Source organism: Aotus nancymaae, unplaced genomic scaffold (genome assembly GCF_030222135.1).
Source record: "Aotus nancymaae isolate 86718 unplaced genomic scaffold, 86718_ANA_hifiasm-v0.15.2.pri h1tg000036l, whole genome shotgun sequence".
Taxonomy (NCBI): Eukaryota; Metazoa; Chordata; class Mammalia; order Primates; family Aotidae; genus Aotus; species Aotus nancymaae.
This window is the reverse complement of record NW_026988450.1, coordinates 30,137,065-30,159,425: the sequence shown is the minus strand read 5'-3', so window position 1 is coordinate 30,159,425 and position 22,361 is coordinate 30,137,065. Positions and strand designations below refer to the sequence as shown.

Here is a 22,361-nt window from a genome sequence, read left to right as displayed (position 1 = left end):
TGGACACCAGAACTTTAGACTCACCAGCCTTTGGACTCCAGGGCTTTCACCAGTGGCCCCCAGGACCTGAGGATTTTGACTTAAAACTGAGAGTTACACTATTAGCTTCCCTGGTTCTGAGGCTTTGGACTTGGACTGAACCAGGCTACCAGCATCCCAGGGTCTCCAGTTTGCAGACAGCCTGTCATGGGACTTCTCAACCACCATAATCCTATGAGCTAATTCCCCTAATAAATATCTTCTCATATGCATATACTATTGGTTCCGTCTCCCTGGAAAACCCTGATTGTTACAGATTTGGTATTGGAGAAGCTGAATTATCATTCCTTCTTGCTGTATTTCTTATAAACCAATGTAAGAGATCTATGAGGCCGGGAGTGGTGGCTCATGCCTGTAATCCCAGCATTTTGGGAGGCAGAGGCGAGCGGATCATCTGAATGAAGTTGGGAGTTCGAGGCTAGCCTGACCAACATGGAGAAGCCCTGTCTTTACTAAAATTACAAAAAATTAGGTGGATGTGGTGGCGCATACCTTAACCCCAGCTATTTGAGAGCCTAAGGCAGGAGAATCATTTGAACCCAGTAGCAGCCTGGGCAACAAGAGTGAAACTCCATCCAAAAAAAAAAAAAAAAAAAAAGGGAGAGCACTATGAAATTGTTATCTTGAAAAAAAGTCTGTGATTACTTAAGCATTCAGGGCTCCTTAATGGTAAAAGATAAAAGTTTAAAAGCTAATCATTATGGTGCTACAAAAGCAGAAAATCACTTATTTACAATGGCCAAGCAATAACCAGACTTTCAGTTGGACAGCATATGTAGAAAATTTGCAGACCACAACCACTCTACATAGGTAAATCCAGTGAGTTTTGAAGATCATGAAAGAAGTGCAGAGATGAGTGAAAACACAAAACATCTCCCCGGTTTGGTTCTGTGTCCCCACCCAAATCTCACCTAGTATTTTAATCCCCATGTGTCAAGGGAGGGATGTGATTGGATCATGGGGCAGTTTCCCCCATTCTTTCTTGTGATAGTTCTCATGAGATCTGATGGTTTTATAAGCATCTGGCATTTCCCCTGCTGGCACTTCTCTCTCCTGCCGTCATGTGAAGAAGTCCTTGCTTCTCCTTCATCTTCTGCCATGATTGTTTCCTGAGGCCTCTCCGGCCACATGGAACTGTGAGTCTTTCCTTTATAAATTACCCAGTCTCACTTATTTCTTTATAGTGGTGTGAAAACTGCTACTTCTTTATAGCATTGTATTTACCAATACAGTAAATTGGTGCCACAGAGAGTGGGGCACTGTTATAAAGATACCCAAAAATGCGGAAGCACCTTTGGAACTGGGTAATAGGCAGAAGTTGGAACAATTTGGAAGGCTCAGAAGACGACGAGAAGATGTGGGAAAGTTTGGAACTTCCTACAAACTTGAATGGTTTTGACCAAAATGCTGGTAGTGATGTGGACAGTGAAGTCCAGGCTGAGGTGGTCTCAAATGGAGATGAGGAACTTACTAGGACCTGGAGCACAGGTCACTCTTGCTGTACGTTAGCAAAGAGACTGGCAGCATTTTTCCCCTGCCTTAGAGATTTGTGTAACTTTGAACTTGAGAGAGATGATTTAGGGTATCTGATGGAAGAAATTTCTAAGCAGCAAAGCATTTAAAAGGTGACAGAGCATAAAAGTTCGGAAAATTTGTAGCCTGACCATGTGATAGAAAAGAAAAAAACATTTTCTGGGGAAAAATTCAAGCCTGCTATAGAAATTTACATAGGTAATGAGGAACCAAATGTTAATAGCCAGGAAATGGGGAAATGTCTCCAAGACATGTCAGAGACTTGCATGGCAGCCCCTCCCATCACAGGCCCAGAGGCCAGGAGGGAAAATGGTTTCCTGAACCTTGTCCAGGGCCCCCCTAGGTACAGCCTAGATACTTGTGTGCAACCTAGGTATTTGGTGCCCTGTATCCTGTCTACTCTAGTATGGTTAAAAAGGGCCAAGGTATAGCATAGGTCATGGTTTCGGAGGGTACATGCCCTAAGCCTTGGCAGTTTCCATGTGGTGTTGAGCCTGCAAGTACACAAAAGTCAAGAATTGAAGTTTGGGAACCTCCGTCTAGATTTCAGAGAATGTATGAAAACACCTGGATGTATGGAATTTATGGAAATGCTTGCTGCAGTGCTGGGACCCTCATGGAGAAGCTCTGCTAGGGCAGTATGGAAGGGAAATGTGGGGTTGGAGCCCCCACCAGAGTCCCCACTGGGACACTGACTAGTGGAGGTGTGGAAGAGGGCCACTGTCCTCCAGACCCCAAAATGGTAGATCCACTAACTGCTTGCACTGTGCACCTAGAAAAGCCTCAGACACTCAATGCCAGCCCATGAAAGCAACCAGGAGGAAGGCTGCAAAGCCACAGAGCAGAGCTGCCTAAGACCATGGCAACCCACCTTTTGCATCAGCATGCACTGGATGTAAGACATGGAGTCAAAAGAAGGTTTTTAGGAGTCTTAAGATTTAATGACTGCCCCACTGGATTTTATACTTGCATGGGCCCTGTAGCCCCTTTGCTTTGGCCAATTTCTCCCATATTGAATGGCAGCATTTATCCAATACCTGTATACCCTCATTGTATCTTGCAAAGAACTAACTTGCTTTTGATTTTATACGCTCACAAGTGGAAAGGACTTGCCTTGTCTTAGATGAGACTTTGGACTTGGACTTTGAGTTAATGCTTGAATGAGTTAAGACTTTGGAGGACTGTTGGGAAGGCATGATTGGTTAGGAAATGTATAAAGGACATGAGATTTGGGAGGGGCCAGGGCACAATAATATGGTTTGGCTGTGTCCCCACCCAAATGTCATCTTGAAGTATAATCCCCATGTGTCGAAGTAGGGACCTGTAATCCCCACATGTCAAGGGAGGGAGGTGATTAGATAAAGGGGGCAATTTCCCCATGCTGTTCTCATGATAGTGAGTGGGTTCTCATGATAGTAAGTGGGTTCTCATGAGATCTGATGGTTTTATAAGTGTCTGGCATTTCTCCTGCTTTCACTTCGCTCTCCTGCCACCATCTGAAGAAGGTCTTTACCTCCCCTTCACCTTCCACTATGATTGTAAGTTTCCTGAGGCCTTCCCGGCCATGTGGAACTGTGAGTTAATTAAACCTCTTTCCTTTATAAATTACCCAGTCTCAGGTATTTCTTTATAACAGTATGAAAATGAAGTAATACACCTGCCAAATTATTCAATCATGTATGACTTCTGCCCCTTCACACATAGTATCAATTTGCTATGCTGTATATTTCATTTTCACATCATTTCCAATACTGGAGGTATAAATTATGTCAAGATTTTTAGAGACACTTAATTCATTTTATGCATTTTTTTTTTTTTACCAATTTGACTTCACAAAAATGCATTATCACAGCATTGTGTATAAGCATTGTGCAAATATGTAGAAATATTGAAACTTCCTCAGTAAATGAAGGTGACCTTTTGTACACCTGCATTTGTTAAAGATAAAATTTCTTTAAATCTTGGTTCTTTGAGCAACTGCATATATGGTGGTGACCCATTGAAGTTTTTGACAGATTTCATCAGAAGACTTAGGATATCTATCAAGGTGTTTCAGATGCCACAGTTATAAAGCTGGGTGCACACAATTACCAACCATAATGACTTTCTTTATACATTTTGCTTTTTGACCTATTTATGAATATGGTTTGTCTTCTCATAACTTTTACACCCATGTGACCATTGTTAGTATGCCTGAGTGTTTATGCTTACAAATATCTGTATATTAGTTCTGCCTATTTTATTGTGTAAAGTGGCCTACAACATGTTCTGTCATGTTTTTAGATGTTTCTCAAATCTCTTTTTTAAAAATGTAAATAAACATCTCTTAAGGAATTTTTATTAAGTTATTTTTTTCAGAATTATATTTTCAGGATTTTGATCTCTCAGGATTATGATTTCCAGGATTTTAGATATTAGAGATTATGATGTTTTGGGATTTCAGTGTTCAGGATTATAGTGTTTGGGATTCTGTCTTTCAGGATTGTGGCCTAAACCCCCAAAAGGTTAAATTTATAATTATAATTTTTAGTACCAAGTATTTGAGAGCACCACAAAGAAATTTACCTTTTAACCAATTGTACTAGTTCTTTCCTGCTGCTATAACAAAATAGCTGAGACTGGGGTAAGTTGTAAGAACAGAAACTTGTTTCTCACAGTTCTGGAGACTGAGAAGTCCAAGATCAAGGCATCGGCATTTGGTATCTAGTGAGGTTGCTCTCTGCTTCCATAATAGCACCTTCTTGCTGTGTCCTCATGTAGTGGAAAAGTGGAAGGGCAAGAGGGCCTCACTAATTCCTTGCAGCCCTTTTATAAGGGTACTGGCACAGTTTGGATCTGTGTCCCCACTCAAATCTCCTGTTGAATTGTAATCCCCAGTGTTGGAGGTGGGGCCTGGTGGGAGGTGATTGGATCATGGGGGTAGATTTCTCATGAATGGTTTAGCACCATCCCACTTGGTGTCATCCTCATGATAGTGAGTGGGTTCTTGTGAGATCTGGTGATTTAAAAGTGTGCAGCAGTTTCCCACTCACTTTCTTGCTTCTGCTCTGGCCATGTGACTTGCCTGCTCCCCCTTCACCTTCTGCCATGATTATAAGTTTCCTTTGCCGAAACCAAGCATATGCCAGCATCCTGCAGGACCTATGACTTTTCTTTATAAATTAAACTCTTTTCTTTATGTTACCCAGTCTCAGATATTTCTTTATAGCAATGCAAGAACAGACTAATACAGGTGCTTGTCTCATCCATGAGAACTCAGCCTCATTAATCAAAATATCACATTGGATTTTAGCTTCCAACCTGTGAATTTTGGGGATACCTGTATATTCGAACCATAGTACCAAGTATATTATTTATTACTGGATAAAACATTTCCACAAATTTAGCAGCTTAAAACAATACAAATTTGTTCTCTTATAGTTTCTGTGGGTCAGGAATCAGGGCACAGCTGGGTCAACTGCTTATCAGGATCTTTCTCATGAGCCTAAATTTAAAATGTCAGCCAGGGCAGGGCATGAAGGTTTATGCCTGTAATCCCAGTATTTTGGGAGGCTGAGGCAAGAGGATCACTTGAAGCTAGGTGTTCAAGATAGCCTGAGTAACATAGTAAGACCCCCATCTCTACAGTATTTTTTTTTTAATTAGCTGGATGTGGTGGTGTGCATCTGTAGTCCTAGCTACTTGGGAGGCTAAGATGGGAGGATTGATTGAACCCAGGAGGTTGAGGCTGCAGTAAGCCATGATCAGACCACTGCACTCCAGTCTGGGAAACAAAGCAAGATTCTGTCTCAAAAATAAAATACAGTGTCAGCCAGGGCTGGAGTATCATCTGGAAGCTCAACTGGGGAGAGATCCTTTCCCAAGCTCACTATGTGGTTGTTGCAGGATCCACTTCCTTTTGGGTTGTTGGCCTGAGGGCCTTAATTCCTAGTTACTATTGACTAGAGTTAGACTTCTTCTCAACTTCTTGTTATATGGGCCTCTCCACCATGACAACTTACTTCATCAAAGTCAACAAGTTGGAACCCCAGTCTGTGTAGCCTAATGATGAAGGTGACACACCGTTATCTTTGCCATATTCTCTTGGTTACAAACAAGTCATAGGTCCTGCCCCACTAGTAAAGAGGGTATTAAAAATGGTATGAACAGTAGGTGAGATCATTGAGAGGCATCTTAGAGTCTGTCTGCCACACCAAAATGTTGATTTAAATATTACTCACCCAGTCCAAAACTTGTAAGTAGGCGTGAGATACTTTGCAAGTGGGAAAAAAAGAAAAGAAAAAAAAGGGCCCTGGGGGGAAAAAAAAAAAAAAGCCCAGGCTTAAGTATAATTTTACTGTAGGGTCCATCAAAAGTCTACAAAGCTGAACATTCTAGTTAACTGCTCAGATGCCCACAGTCCCTAATCAGTCACATTAAAAGCTATTGTACTCATGTTTCTACTCCTTCAATTTCTAGTCTAGTGACTCATTCATAATAGATGCTAAATTCTGAATGGATGAATGTTTTTTAAATCTAGTGTTTCTATGTGGTGGGAAGCAGTATAGTGTACCAGTTCAGAGCATGAACTTTGGAGTCAGAAAAACCCAGGATCTCATGCTTCCTTTGCCACTTACTTGCTATACAACCTTGGGCAAGTTACTCAAATTCTCTTTGCCTCAGTTTCTTCCTCTATAAAATGAGTATAATACTACCATATTTTATTGCATCCTGATACTCTATATATTTTAAGATAGAGCATTATTTTCTGTGTAATTCATAAAGAAAAAAATTCTGCTAATTAAACTGTGATACAACTTGATTGATTACAAGATGTACCCTGATTTCAAATATATTCAAATGTGATTTTAAAAAATGTGCTTTAGAATTAATGAAATGCAAGGATGCCTACCTTATGTGGTTTTGATAAAGTTTAAATGAGATAGCACACATTTAAGAAACTTGGTATAAATGTCTTGTATAAGATAAGATACTTGGTATAAGTATCTTTCATGTAGTAAGAGCTTAACAACTATTAGCTATTTATTATTGGCAGTTATGGTCCTCTTCTTGCAAACTCTTAAAATGAGCCATTATATTTTACTTTCTTTTCTAATAATTGAAGCTGAGTTATAGAACAGATCTACAAAACTATTTTTGGGTTGTTTTTTTTTTTTCAAAGAAGGAGGGAGGTATTAGCAAAATGGTTATCTCAGACCAGATGATGTATAATGACCTGTAGTTATGTGCAAAATGCTTAATAACTGTGATGCTTGACAAAGGCCTTTTTGTGGAAAACATGCTTCCCATGCTTCATCCATCTCTTAAACGAAGGTAGATTAAAGGCCCAAATTTTGCTTAGTAATTCAACAGGTTGAGAGCCAGCTTTTAATGTACCTCTGCTCTACTTCCCTGTTCCTGTGATAACTGATAATTTGGTGACTAGCTGAGCAATTGCTCCACAGTGAACTGAAGGAAACCCTTTATACATGAGACTGGAAATACTTCCAATGACATGAAGATGTATTTGAAGCAATGTGATGATACAAATTGCTCCAAAGGCACAGCTATAATATAGCACCATAGTAGGCCAAAGTCTGAACAATGAGTGTATCTGTTAAATTGGCCACAGGCATAAAAAACAAAGCCCAGTGCACTTCAGTTACCAGTTACCATCATGTGTTCCTTAACTATGGAGATAACATTCTGAGAAATGTATCATTAGGCAATTTTGTCATTGTGAAAGCTTCATAGAATACTTAACACAAACCCTGATGATATAACCTGCTATACACCTAGCCTACATGGTCTAGCCTGTTGCTCCTAAGCTACAAACTTGTACAGCATGTTACTGTACTGAATACTGTAGGCAGCTATAACACAGTAGCATTTGTGTATCTAAATCTGTCTAAACATTAAAAAGATACGGTAAAAATATAAAGGATTAAAAATGGCACACCTGTATAGGGCATTTACCATGAGTGGAGTTTGCAGGACTGGGAGCTGTGCTGGGTGAGTCAGTGAGTGAGTAAGTGGTAAGTGAAGGGCTAGGACCTTATTGTACACTACTGTAGACTCTATAAATTATATACTATACACTTAGGCTGCATTGTATTTTTTTATTTCCTTTCTTCAGTAATATATTAACCTTAGCTTACTGTAACTTTTTTAGTTTATAAACTTTTAAGGTTTTTTTTGAGCTTTTTGACTCTTAATAATACTTAGCTTAAAACACAAATACATTATACAGCTACACAAAAATATTTTCTTTACATCCTTTTTCTATAAGCTTCTTATAAGCTTTGAATCTTTTTGTTAAAAACTAAGACATAAACACACATATTAGCCTGGGCCTGCACAAAATCAGGTTTATCAATATCACTGTCTTCCACCTCCACATCTTGTTGTGTACTGCAAGGTATTCAGGGGCAATAACATGCATGGAGCTGTCATCTCCTTTCGTAAAAACGCCTTCTTCAGAAATACCTCTGAAGGACCTTCCTGAGGCTGTTTTATGGTTAACTTTTATTTTTACATAAGTAGAAGGACTACACTCTGAAATAACAATGAAAAGTATAGTGTGGTATACTAACTAGCCAATAGGAATTTTTCAGCTCTCTGATAATCTTATAAGAACGCCGTGGTGCATGATTGTATATGGAAGGACAGCTGGCTGCTCATGTCTCAGCCACCTTGAGAGACTTCATAGTACTTGCCCCTTTGCACATTATTCTTGCTGCCTAATTGCCCTTGTGCCAGCTGCACTGTAAGTTTGCAGAGGTCAGTGACTGTGTGTCCTGCTCCCCATTTTTTCTGCAGTAACGCACACTCGGAAGGTTCTGAAATCATCACTGGGTGAATGCATGAACACTGCGTAACCTCAGGCAGATAACTGAATTACATATAATGATGCCAAACTTTATCAACATTCATATAATTATTTTTCATTCAATACATGTTTGTCAAAATTATGCTTTGTGGTCTACCATTAATAAGACATGTTCTTGAGGTTGTTAAACCAAGCGAGTTTCTGAAAAAATAGATATTGTGACAACTAGAAGTGCATATAGAGAAATTGTTCCAAATGACCTGTTCCTCAGTTTTGCTCCATATTATGGGGCAAAATATCCTCTTTATTTTCAAATAAATAAACACAGTAGGTCCTTTAAGCTTCCCATCTCAACTGCCTAGTCTGTAAAATGGAAATGATAGTAATACATCTTCATGGGGTTGGTGTGAAGATAAGATGAAATAGTATCTTTTAAATACCTAACAATATCCCTGGTACATAATCAGCAATGAATGAATAGTAAATAACAATATCATTGTTTCAATTGTAGGGGAAATGTGTGTTCACAGATCTGGGTTCCAGGAAACTTTGGTTGTTCTTAGAGGGAGTAAGAGACTGTGCTCTTGGATATTTCTCTCTTGATATCCAAAAGACTTCGGTTTCCGATGGAGCAACATGTGTTCTTTGAGGGGCTCTGATGATGCTATAGCTCTTCAGCTATATATTTTTTTGAAACAAGGTCTCCCTCTGTTACCCAGGCTGGAATGCAGTGGTGTGATCACTTCTTACTGCAGCCATGTTCTCCCAGGCTAAAGCCATCCTCCCTTCTCAGCCTCCCAAGTAGCTGGGACTACAGATGTGCACTAGCACACTCAGCTGATTTACTGAATTTTTTGTAGAGATGGGATCCCACTATGTTGCCCAGGCTGGTCTTGAACTTCTGAGTTCAAGTGATCCTCCCTCCTTGGCCTCCCAAAGCACTGGAATTACAGATGTGAGCCACTGTGGCTGGCCTTCAGCTATATTTTGCTACAACATGAACTGCTGTTTGGGGGTGCTGTTGTTTGTGCATTTCTTTCCTAAAATATTCAGTGTCCTGGGACTGAGTTTTGGAAAATGGTAAAGCCCAGTTATGTGAACCTATGTTTCTCAAGCCTGGCTGCACACTGAAATCACCAGAGGAGGCAGGGAAGCAGTACAGTGCATGGATTCTACCTGGAACTGAGTACTTGGAATAGTTCAGGTTGAACCTGGATGATCGGTGTTGAAAACCAGAGATTTGGATATGCTGGGAATCACTGTTTCTTAGCAACCATGTCTGTTTTCTTCAGCTGGACCCTTTCAGTTCTGTTGTTTGTTTGTTTGTTTTTGGGGGTTTTTTTTTTGGAGACGGAGTCTCACTCTGTCACCCAGTCTAGAGTGCAGTGGCACAGTCTCAGCTCACTGCTATCTCTGCCTCTGTCTCCTGGGTTCAAGTGATTCTCCTGCCTCAGCCTCCAGAGTAGCTGGCATTACAGGTGCCTATCAGTATGCCCAGCCAACTTTCGTACTTTTAGTAGAGATGGGACTTCACCATGTTGGCCAGGCTGGTCTTGAACTTCTGACCTCATGATCCACCCACCTCAGCCTCCCAGAGTGCTGGGATTACAGTCATGAGCCACCGCACCCGGCCCTGTTTTTTTCTTAAGCATTTTATTTGCATTGGGTTTCAGTAGGTCCTGGATATATCCTGGAAGTCAAGTGGATGCAAATCTTAAACCGTGGTGGGAAGGAGCACTGTGGAAGGAGTAACACAATTGAGTGCCTTCTTGGTACTAGATCTGTGATGAACTTTTACCCTATTATCTTCTGCTAATTGTTGTTAATTTTTTACTAATTTACTATATTGATCAGATTAGGCTAGGTTTGCCATGGTGACAAGCAGCCCCAAATCTTAGTAGACTTAAACTGCAAAGTCTATTAAACAAAAGTCTTTAATATATTTCTGGCTTATGCTTTACGTCCATCCAGGATTCAGGTAAACGTAGCGAGGAAGAGAACACAGAGAACTGAGCACCAGTGTTAGAGAAGCAACACGTGTCACTTCTGCTCACGTTACACTGACCCATGCAGATCATGGGGTCATGCCTGACTGCAGGGGAGCAGGGCTTACACCCCAGCCTAGGCCTGGGAGGAGGAGGCCTTGTGAACAGTCTTTAAGACCTGAACGATGAGAATTGTTTGGCAGCAAGTCAGTTTCTTTTTGCATTTACCCGTTTATGAAATCCCAAACCAGAATAGGTATTATATAGAACTACTCTTGGGGCTTTCAGAAGTGTTCATATTTCACGTCAAGTAGAGTTAATTTGCATGTATACATACCATTTTGTAATTTTAAGAAATTTTGTGGAGGGTTTTCAAAAGAAATTTAATACTTGTTTTAATTTTCTATTACAATTTTAGCATGAAAAAATGGCTGCAAAGCAGCAGATATTTTTGTTCTTTCATTTTTTTATTTGTTGAACTAGTTAGAGGTGACTGACTGCACATACCAGTGCGGAGGAAATACTTACCCAAACCACTAAATGGCTCTCCTGCTTGGTGTTGCAGTTATGGGAGATACTGGCTGTCCTGTTAGTATTCTACATTTCTGAGCAGTCAGGACCATGACAAGGTAATGACAAGGTAATAAAAGAAATGTTAAAATTAGTTCAGAAAATACAATTGTAAGAAAAAAAAAAAAAAAAACCAGAAGAAGAAAGTCAGGAAGAAGTTAGGTTTGGGAGTAGGGACAGGAGGGACATTTGTTTTGCTCATTTCTGGTAGACAGTGGCATTCCATAGTTCGAAGCCAAGTGAGTAAGACTGGCAGCTGCTTGCTCAGGGGGTACACACTAAGGTCTCTGCCTGCACCACTTCTCCTGGAAGTGAAGAGCCCTGAAAGTTCCAAGTGCAGGGCCGGGCGCGGTGGCTCACGCCTGTAATCCCAGCACTTTGGGAGGCCGAGGAGGGTGGATCACGAGGTCAAGAGATCAAGACCATCCTGGTCAACACGGTGAAAATTCGTCTCTACTAAAAATACAAAAATTAGCTGGGCACGGTGGCGCGTGCCTGTAATCCCAGCTACTCAGGAGGCTGAGGCAGGAGAATTGCCTGAACCCAGGAGGCGGAGGTTGCGGTGAGCCAAGATCGCGCCATTGCACCCCAGCCTGGGTAACAAGAGCGAAACTCCGTCTCAAAAAAAAAAAAAAAAAAAAGAAAGTTCCAAGTGCTAGATGTTCACGTAGCAAAACAGCAAAATGCTAGAGAGCATCTCTCATGGGGTCTGCCTCTGAGGGTCGGAGAGGCCTGCTGTTTAGCACTCCGTATTTTTTCCATCAACCCTGTAGCTGGCTTTGGGCTTTAACTTTTCTCAGGGGTTACCACATGTTTGGGGAAGTTGACAGCCCCAACATAGATAGTACTTTAAACATTTTTAAAACATTCTGTCCTTTTCCGATAAATTTGCTTCATTGCTTCCTTCTTTATAAAATGTCCCCTTAGAGAGTAGGACACATTTTACTCATTAGAATTGGAAGGGGAAAAAAGCATTCCATTCTTCAGAGCCACATCCAGTGTTCACTGCTTTTGAAGGAGTGATGTTTGACACAGAAACGCATCAATGGGGAAGGCCACATTTAACTTTTGTTGTTTGGGCTCAGCACTGGAACCAAACCAGTTTTTCTTGTCCTTTTTTTTTGGTCCGGGTGGCAGAAAGCCCAGAAATATAAGTTTGCATTGCCAAGAGATGGCTCTAAATATAGTGCTGGTGGGCAGGAAGATTGTTTACTCATGAATGCAACTGGTGTGTGCTGCATACTCCTTGCCCTCCTCCAGCGGGAAGGAAGAGTTTGGCTGTGCTGCACCGCAAGCCTCGGGCCCTCCCGGCTGGACGAGTTTACAAACAGGAGCCTGGGCAGGTTTGCTTTGCACTCACCTCCAGCCAAGGCATGGAAATCACAGTCACTACCTAGCTGGATGTTTTATTCTTTAGGATTTGGGAGTATAATTAAACACAACAGTGGCCAGCTTTTAGAGACTGGGAAGAAGGCATTGTGTATGCCTTGTTTAAACACAGATTGTTTATAAAAGGTTTAAAAAACATGGCTTTGCTTTGTGTTTGCTTGGAAATACAGGAGGAGTTGGCTGGCTACTGTCTACCAGCCAGCTTTGAAACGTGAATCCTTTCACTTGTTCACCAGGGTGGCGTTTTGCTCTTTACTACTGCAACTGAAAGGAAATGAAACTGGTGGGATTATTAGACTGGCTTGAAAATGCTAACTTTAAAAGATTGTTTTTTTAAGTTTTCCCCCAAAGCAGAGCAGGCCAGCACCATAAAGAGCTTGGTTCCAAAACTCCTGCTGTTCTCTTGCACTCAGCAATTAAATAAAATACACTTTGAAACCTCAGTTTATAAATCAGATTGCCCCAAAGGGATGAGAGAGCTCATTTGATCATTGTACTGGTCCAGTTCCTTGATAAAGGTTTACTTTATCTTTTTTTTCTTTTCATCTTTTTTCCTTGGCAGTGGATATAAAGCGACAGCTTTGCAGATTAATGTTGATTTGGCTTTTATGGTAAAAGCTTATTATGCCTAAGGAGATACTGCAAAGTAGCCAGTGCATTTATATAATGAAATCATCATCTGTGTTGAATGTATTAACATTGAACAATTAAATTCAGCCTGTAGTTTGTTCTAAAATCCAGTGCTTCTTAACAAGAGACCATTAACTCAATAACAAGCAATGGGTGGATCTCATCTCAGAATCCTGGCTAGGGCTGGGTGCTGTGGCTCATGCCTGAAATCCCAGCATTTTGGGAGGCAGAGGTGTGTGGATCACTGGAGGTCAGGAGTTCGAGACCAGCGGGCCAACATGGTGAAACCCCATCTCTACTAAAAAAATACAAAAATTAGCTGGGCATGTTGGCAGGCACCTGTAATTCCAGCTACTTGGGAGGCTGAGACAGGAGAATCACTTGAACCTGGGAGGCAGAGGTTGCAATGAGCTGAGACGACACCATTGCACTCCAGCTTGGGCAACAAGAACGAAACTCTGTCTAAAAAAAGAGAGAGAGAGTCCTGGCTGGCTTCAAGTCATGACGCTCATGCCACTCGAAAAAGAGCAAAATAGTGATTTTTTGATACTGAAAGATCACACTTTAGCATCAAGGCAACTTCAGGAATCTTTATATGTATGTACTTTTAGATTCCATTGATTGGGAAAATGCAAAGGAGAAAGCTGCTGGGAATTCATTCATGCTTGTGTATGAATTTTTACTTTACTCATATCTTCCACGTACATTTGGAAAATAATACAAATATGTGGTGGGTAAATTGCAGCCCCTCAAACAGTGCTTGCCTCATATTAGCACTCAGTAAATAGTTTTGACTGAAAATCAAATATTGTTCAATCAAGGGATGGTTATTAGTGGCCTGACAGAAACTTCAGGCCCACAGGTTAGAAACCAAGATACAGTCTATTTCTCTTCCTCTTGATAGGGCTCTTGTATTGTCATTGTAAACAAAGACCAGGAAAGAACCAGCACTCTGGCCCAGGGAGTCATTCTTTGGTCAGGGCAGGGCGTCCTAGTAGTGAGAAGCATTTTGCCACCCACCTAGCTTTATAGTGTGATTATTTATGTGATGTCAAGCTGACAGTTTAAAGACTTTCTTTGCCTTGCCACTTTTCTAATAAACATATCCAGATATTAAGATTTGAGTGGTTTAAAAAAAAAGCAAAACTTTTCTCATTATCATTGTTTTGTTAAAACATGTAATCTACATTGCAAGAGTAAACATTTTCCCACACAGGAATTATTAGTGATTCGTTCATAAATATTTTTATTTTTCCTAAACTAATTTTAAGTCAAAAAGATTTGTTTAGGAACAGTCACCCCAAGGTGTCTTCAGAGATTCCTGAACTCCTCAGTGCTGTGCTGTCCCGGCCAGTAGCCGCACATGGCTGTTGAGCGTCTGAGATGGTGCTAGTCAGAACTGAGATGTGCTAAAAGTTTAAAATAAGGCCAGGCACAGTGGCTCACGCCTGTAATCCCAGCACTTTGGGAGACTGAAGCGGGTGGATCACCTGAGGTCAGGAGTTCTAGACCAGCCTGGCCAACATGGTGAAACCCCGTCTCTACAAAAGACACAAAATTAGCCAGGTATGGTGGCATGCACCTGTAATCTCAGCTACTCTGTAGGCTGAAGCAGGAGAATTGCTTGAACCCAGGAGGCCAAGGTTGCAACCACCCGAGACCATGCCATTACACTCCATCTTGGGCAACAAGAGCGAAACTCCATCTCAGGAAAAAAAAAAAGTTTAAAATACATGCTGGATTTTGAAGAGTTGTATGAGGAAAAGGCTATAAATCATCTTGTTAATTTTTAATGTTGATTTCACATTGAAATGATATATTTCATATGTTATACTAAATAAGATACATTATTAAAATTAATTACTTTTTCTTTTTTTTTTTTTTTTTTAGTGTAGCTACCAGGATTCATAATTACATATGTGGCTTGCATTGCCTTTTTATTGGGTAGCGGTGCCTTAGAATTTGAGGAGATCTCACACCTCTGAGTCAGAGGGAGAAATTATACCTGGCCCCCAATTGCACACAAGTTGGCAGTCATTGCCTCTGGTGGAACCCTGTTCCATGTTGCAGCTGCCTGGGGGGATGTGTTGAGGACTGTGACACCATACTTTGGCTGAGCAGGAAGGAATATCCTGAACTCCTGGCCCAATATCACTTGTGCGTCCAGGAGTTCTTGACTGGCCTAAAGGATAGTTAACTAGAAGCTTCCAGGGCACAGGACTAAGTTCAAGCCAAAGTTAAGGTGATTCCATGAGCAGAACACCTTACACGGTGAAGGTGAGGGAAGATTCATGCACCTGGAACCATCCAGGCTGGCTGAGTTCAGCCTGATAAGTCACCTCCGGTAAAGAGGAAGGAGGGTCCACCCCTGGTTCAGTTACTGACACCATAGGTATAGGTCGCAGGTGCCCATGTCTTGCTGTTCTCCACAGGGACAGTTTTCCTTGGAAGATATTTGCCAAATGCTAATTGAGTGTTTATTAAATGTTTACTCTGGGCCAACCACTAGGTTTTTTTTTCTATGCATTGAAAGTGTGAATAAAGGGGAAAAAAAAGGACTCTGTTATGAATGGCACACATAGGACAACTCAATTGCTCTTCATGCAGAATAAGCATCAAGAGATTTCAGAAGCATAATTTTTTGGTAGGTGGCCAGCTGGTGATCATTGGTCCCAGCATCTTTACTTCTTGTCTAAATCAGAGGTTGCAGCTCTGGTCGTGGTATATTGGATGATTGCATGCACTAAATCTAGATAGTAGATCCAGCCCCACCTAAGGGTTATGTGGTATGATATATGCTGTTTCTAAGCTATGCGGTTGCATGCTATCTTGTTGGTTTAAATGGTGTAAGTGACCATAACACAATGGTAAGCATCTTCTGCATACAAGTATAGAAAAGATACAGTAAAAATCACTATAAAAGACAAAAAGTGGAGCCAGGTGCAAGGGCTCATGCCTGTAATCCCAATACTTTGGGAGGCCGAGGCAGGAGTATCTCTTGAGGCCAGGAATTCAAGACCAGCCTGGTCAATATAGTGAGACCCCGTCTCTGCAAACAAAATAGTAAATAAAGGGCTCATAATCTAATAGGGAGATGAAAGCTGTTGGTCATTTGCAGATAGCTAAAAGTATTATAGTTGTTAGGAAGTAGATGGACATTCCATTGTGGGCACAGGGGCTGAACTCATATCACCTGCTTTAAACCAGTTAGTAGGTGACCGTAAATATCAAATTGCTTTAAACCAGTTTCTGCTTCAGAACCAGGAAAAATGATTGGAACCATTAGTTGCTAAATATTTGTTAAATGAACAAATGCTTGAATGGCATTTCTGCATTTCTCCTTACTCCCCAGAAAAAAGGGCCTCACCATGTCTCTGAGAGGAGGCCTAGAAGCTGGAAAAGATGTCTCAGAACTAATCAACTTCCTTCTTCTCTCCCTTCTTCCTTTCTTAACTTCCTTCAAAATTTTGGTATCTTTCCTGAGTCTAAGCCAAGCTCTCCTCACCAATCTGTCTTTTTCCAGAACTTTTTCCTACTCTTTTCCTTGGGTTCTTTCCACCCAAGAATAAGTTGCTTTCACTCTTGCTATTTTCTACAGCAATGCCCATTCCCCTACCATTTTCCCTAATCTAAAACATGGATTTTACACAGCGGTTTAAAAAAAGAGAGATGTTGCTAATGCATTGGTTTGGGCCTAGAGGAATCTTGTGAGATCCTTCCAGGGCAGAGATAGAACTCTAAGGTCAAAAGGCTGGTTGCCTACAAATATGAAGGCACCGATGCTGAAGCTGAGAGGACTCAATGATAGCCTTAACTCAGGTGCCGTGGCACCAGGTAGCTGCCTCCTACTCTTGGTCAGTTTATCCCTGTAAGGAACAAAAGCTCCCCCATTTTTACTTCACCAGACACATTTCTCTTGTTCACATGAGGCTCTCAGCATACTTAGGCTGGCGAGAGGGTTCTATTAGACTTTGCATGGTGCCCACTTTTATTAGATATACCGGTGATTTTGTTGTGGTTATATACTTGCCGTTATTTTGGGAATGGGCATTTCTGTATCACAGTCTCTTTTTTTCTGACAATCCAGGAAACATCTCTGACATCTGACTATAATACAGATGTTTCTGAAGATGGAGTATAACATTCACATAAACCCTTGCCATTTATAGGAGAATCGCTCTATCAAACCACTATTGCAACTTCCCAGGAGGAAATTAAAGTGCTTTAAACATTTTTTCATGGTGGTTCATGCCTGTAATCCCAGCACTTTGGGAGGCCAAGGCGGGCGGATCACAAGGTCAAGAGATTGAGACCATCCTGGCCAACATGGTGAAACCCCGTCTCTACTAAAATACAAAAAACTAACCAGGCGTGGTGGCACACATTGGTAGTCCCAGCTACTCTGGAGGCTGAGGCAGGGGAATCACTTGAACCTGGGAGGCAGAGGTAGCAGTAAGCTGAGAACGCACCACTGTGCTCCAGCCTGGCGACAGAGCAAGACACTATCTCATTAAAAAAATGCTTAAATTGTTCAAGATTCTTGTGGTTGGAGTGGCTTTCATCATAATTGCTGATGCAATCATAAGGTCTTCAGTCAGCCTGAGTGTATACCATGGAATGAGGATATGCTGAATGTAGTCTGTATTTTTCTAATGACATCCTTCATCCAAGTTTATTTCAATGCCACAGTATTTGGAAAGAGTAATTTCCTAAGCCCTTGTCTCCAGTCCCACTTCCTACTTCCATTTTTCAGAGGTTTGTGTAGCATATAAAATAAAAGAGCAAATGCAGATCAAAAATCTCCCAGCAGAGCTAGTGTTTCCTATATTGCTTTGTAGTTCTGGCTATTTATGGCGTAAACTATATTCAAGTCCCATAAACAGAACTTTTCAATTAGCTTGAAAAAAATTATTAAATGCTTGGTGGGTACCAGAATAGCAAGAATCGTGGTTGTTTGGAAGGCCTGTTTGATGCTTTGAGGCCACTGTGGCCCACCACAGAGCTACAGCGCAGACTGTGAATTTAGCAAATCCCAGTAACTTGTCTGGAAGTCAGAATTGGTCCCATATGATTAAAAACAATTTATTCAAATATGCAGTTTCTTCAGGCAGAAAGCTAGAAGCATTGGGATTGAGGAAGCAGATGTAGAAAGTCCAGATGAAGCAATATTAGGAAGATAACATATTGTCAAGGACAGTACAAACTGGATTCAGCTACACAGTGATTTTCCAATTTAATACTATTGCCTTTAAAATAGAAATAATGCTGCTTTATATTATGAAGGACTTTATGGACTGATTGATGTGTACTTTCCCAACTATATTTTCATTACACCTCACTAATAATGTGAATCGTGAGGATCGTTTGCCTGGTTTATTCTGCAGACTGCATTTAAATGCCTTTCTCCAGGAAGCCTTCTCTGACTCACTCCTGAGACCAACCTCCTTGCCACCCAGCACTGAGTTCGCTATTGCCCATAATAATGGGTCCTGATCCTTCTCACAGCACCTGAATTCTCCTGATGATTTGTCTGCTGCCCCCATTGGACTTGTAAACTACTTGAAAACACAGTTTCTATCTAGTTGGTTCTTGTGCTGCCAAACTTAATACAATACCTAGCATGTCATAGGTGCCGGATTTACTTGAACTGTGGAGGCAAAAATGAGGTTCAGAAAACTTAAACATCTTGCTCAAGGTGCTAGAATGTGAACCCCGTAAGAGTAAAGCCTCAAACTATCATATTCAGTACAATATCCCCAACATCTAGAAGAGTACTTGGCAAAGAGTAGATCTGAAGAATGTTGAATCAGTGAATAGAATGGATAAGCAATAGACCAGGACATAAACCCGGGTCTGCCCTATTGAAATCCTGTACTTTTTTATATTACATCCAAAAACATATACAGTACTTTGTCTTCAGATCATATAAATCTTTTGCCTTTTATTATGCATCCAAAAACATGAAAGGCAATTGAACCTATTTAATAAGCTCCTTCCACTTGCCCAACATTGTATAAGCAACTTTGTTATTTATGATCTTATTTAATCTTTCCAACAGTGCTGGAAACATTCTTGCATGAGGTTACATTTCACTTGAGTAAATATCTGAAAGCACAGAGTAGACGTTTGCTTAATTTTATAAGAAACTGTCAAACAGTTTCCCAAAGTGATTGTTCCATTTTACAATCTTCACAACAATCCTGAGAAAGTCTGAGTTGTAAGAAAGTCTGAGTTGTCCTAGGAAATTAAATCTACTTTCCCTTGACAGAAATATATTTAATCAGTAGAGAGTAGTGGAGACAATTTTGATGTTTTCCTTGTCTTTCCAAAGGGCCTGCTCGTTCCTGTTTTGTACACTCTGTCTTTAGAATCTGCTTGGTTCTGAACTTGTGTTTGACTTCATTTTGAAGTACAATGTTTTTGCAGCTGTAATCTGATATGTGGAATTTGGTCATGCTCACGTGCATTTACTGGTATTTTAAGATGTGAAAGCACTTCCAAAATTATAGAAAGAGGAATTGCAGAGGAATATTTTTAATGGACACATTCATATGTAGTAATCCCCATGTTGTAATATGTATGTTTCCCAGCAAAGTTGACTGTGCATTTTATAGAGTATTCTATTATTTACAAGAGGTATATCACTTACTTAAAACTTTGATTGAGTGGGTGACCAGTCTATTAAGACACTAGGCATTATCCACATAATAGTGTTTCTCCTGAAAATGTCATTTCCCCCTCATAAATTTCCCCTCAGAGCATTTTTCTAGTCCTGGAACTTAGATGCATAATTGCCACAGCCCTACCAACCAAAACGAAGGAATTTCTCCTTGTTCTTAGGAATTCCTTGAATTGAAATTTCTCTTTCTGTCTTGACTATCTATACAGCTTAATATAGTCAATGAAAACATTGCAGGAGTAGGGGCTGCCATCAAAAATACAGTATGACACAACTTTAAAATTCCATAGGAGCCCAAAAAAAAAGTAAAATTCTTTAGTTCCTGGATTATAAATTTGTAAATTTGGAATGTTTATATCAAATATATTGAGACACTGATACCTATATTTACAGCAAAACTAAGGAAAAAACAGAATGCTACAGGATGTTGTAGGAATAGAAGAAATGGGTGTCCTCTTAAACAAAGCATACATTTTTCATTCTAAACTTATTTAAACATTTTAAAAGTTGATCAAATTGTAAATGTTTTTCTCAATTATTGGCCATAGATTTTTTTTAAATACAGTTTTTAATGCATACAAGTGTTGTTTCTGTTCATTTGTTTTGTGTTACTTTCATTTTCTCATAGCAGTTTACTACCACAAGGGAATAAGTAAACATTTAGGCACTTATAAGCTTTGAGGATCAGTAAAAAATAAAAACATATCTGTTTGTCTTCTAGTTTAAACCACATAATTAGCTACTTGAATGTTTAATATTGGTTAGTTCATGCGTGTCTTCTCATTACTTCTGGCCTCCCTAATGGTAAAAGGGATGGTCCATTAGTTAAGCACATTATTTTGAGCAAAGATCACCCTTTCCCTGAGTCCGTGCATAAATAAAGGCGTATTTGTGCCAGTTGAGTGCACTTGTGAATTGTGATAAAAATGTCATGCACTAATTTGCAGCCAGATTAAATTATGACAAATTTAGCAGGGATGACACGATTTTTTGAATGGATATTTAAAATTTTTCATGATTTGAAAGTCCCTGGGCCCTTTATTCTCATGAATGATTATACTCTGCAACAAGGGAGACTATGTTTAATGATGTGATTAGCAGTTTGTGACATAGTTCATTTTGTGTTCCCATGTGATTGAGTTACTTTCAGATAGTGCCTTGGGGAGATGAATTAACTATTTTAGTGCCCTAGGATTAAATTTAATGAAGTACTTCTTTCAGTGTTACTTCAGTGTTCTAGAACAACCATCCAAATATATATATATATATATACACATATGAAATGTTGTGAGGCACATGTTAAGTTTTCCGGCAGCCACATATTTAAAAAGTGAAAAGAAATAGAGGATACTAATTTTAACAATATAAATTTAACCCACCATGTCTAAAATGTTATTTCAATATGTAATCAGTATTTTAAAAATATTAATGATGTAGTTCAGATTGTTTTTAAAATGCATCTTAGAAATCTAGTGTTTATTTTAAACTCACAGTACATCTCAATTCAGACTAGCCACATTTCAAGTCTAGAAAGATCTCCCTGTCTTGCAGCCTGGAAGTCTCTCACTGGCTTTTGCTATGAAAATTTCTGTTTTGTTTTTTTCTTAATTTAGAGTCACCTCTCACTATCTTTAAGTCTTGAGATCATTGGAAAGGGAAGTTTTGATCATTACAAAAGCCAGGACTTACTGAGCCATCCACTGTGTGAAGCTTGTTACACTTATTCGTTATCTAATTTAATTTTCACAAGGACCCTATAAAGTTAGACATCTCTATCTCTATGTTGTACATGAGGAAATTGAAACACACAGATTGATCTACCTGTTTGAGGTCGCATTGGGTAATAGGAGGCACAGTTAGGATTTTAATCCAGGTTTGCTGGTCCCACCCCCAACTCTCTGCTGAGAAAGGAACTGGAGACTCCAGGCATGCTGGAGGCTGAGCTACCAGGAGCCTTTCCAGATCAGCCAGAATGGAGTGTGTGGAGTGGCAGCAGCCAGGAGACCACTAGGTCAGTGCTGAAGCCCACCTGTTTCTCTGAACATCCCAGGCCTGTGCTTCTCTCTCTGCAGACAACATTTAGTTTGTTTATTTATCATTACATTTGGGGAGGTTTACCCACTAAGTTCATACAGACACATCCTTAAGCATGTTTATAAATTTGCCTGAGTACCTATACCTCATATTGTTGTGATGAATAACTCCTTAATTTTTGCACTGATGAGAACCTGTTAATGTCACTCAAACATATTTGAAATATGGAGTCATTTTCTTTTTAATTGTAATAGGAGTCATTTTAATAGAAGTCATTTTCTTTTTCCCTGGAGTCTGTAAGTAGGGATTGGGAGCTGGGAATCTCCCAACTATAGACATAGGTCAGGAGAAAGAAACTAGAGGTGGGTTCCAAGCATACTTTCTTGCTAGAAGGCTGAAGAGAAGAAAAATGTTTTTTAGTATAATTGGTCAGGTGAACTAGAATCTTCTCTTAGAGAAGACTTTGCCAGGCCTCCCTGAGTTTGTTAGCACACTGAACATAGTAGGAACTATCCCTTTCCTTTGGGCTGCTTCCAGTTCTCCATCTACACAGCAAATAAGAGAAGGGGAGGAGGAATAGGAGAGGAGCTCGGAGGCCTTCTGCCCACCTTTCCATAAGTTAGCTTTCATATCACAGGGAGACGGAGTTCCAATTTAACCAAGTGTGGGACATCTCCCTGAGCCATCTGAGCAT

General features: G+C 40.2%; 1 protein-coding gene and 1 non-coding gene across 2 annotated transcripts in view; both read left to right on the top strand.

Annotated features, from left to right (window-relative positions):
* ZNF704 (zinc finger protein 704) overlaps positions 1-22,361 on the top strand; it is a 252,826-nt gene that overhangs the window by 114,959 nt on the left and 115,506 nt on the right. The gene's annotated exons all lie outside the window — the stretch shown is intronic.
* Positions 15,504-15,637, top strand: LOC135278169 (U11 spliceosomal RNA). Its single transcript, XR_010345722.1, has one exon. It is a non-coding gene; the product is annotated as a U11 spliceosomal RNA (small nuclear RNA).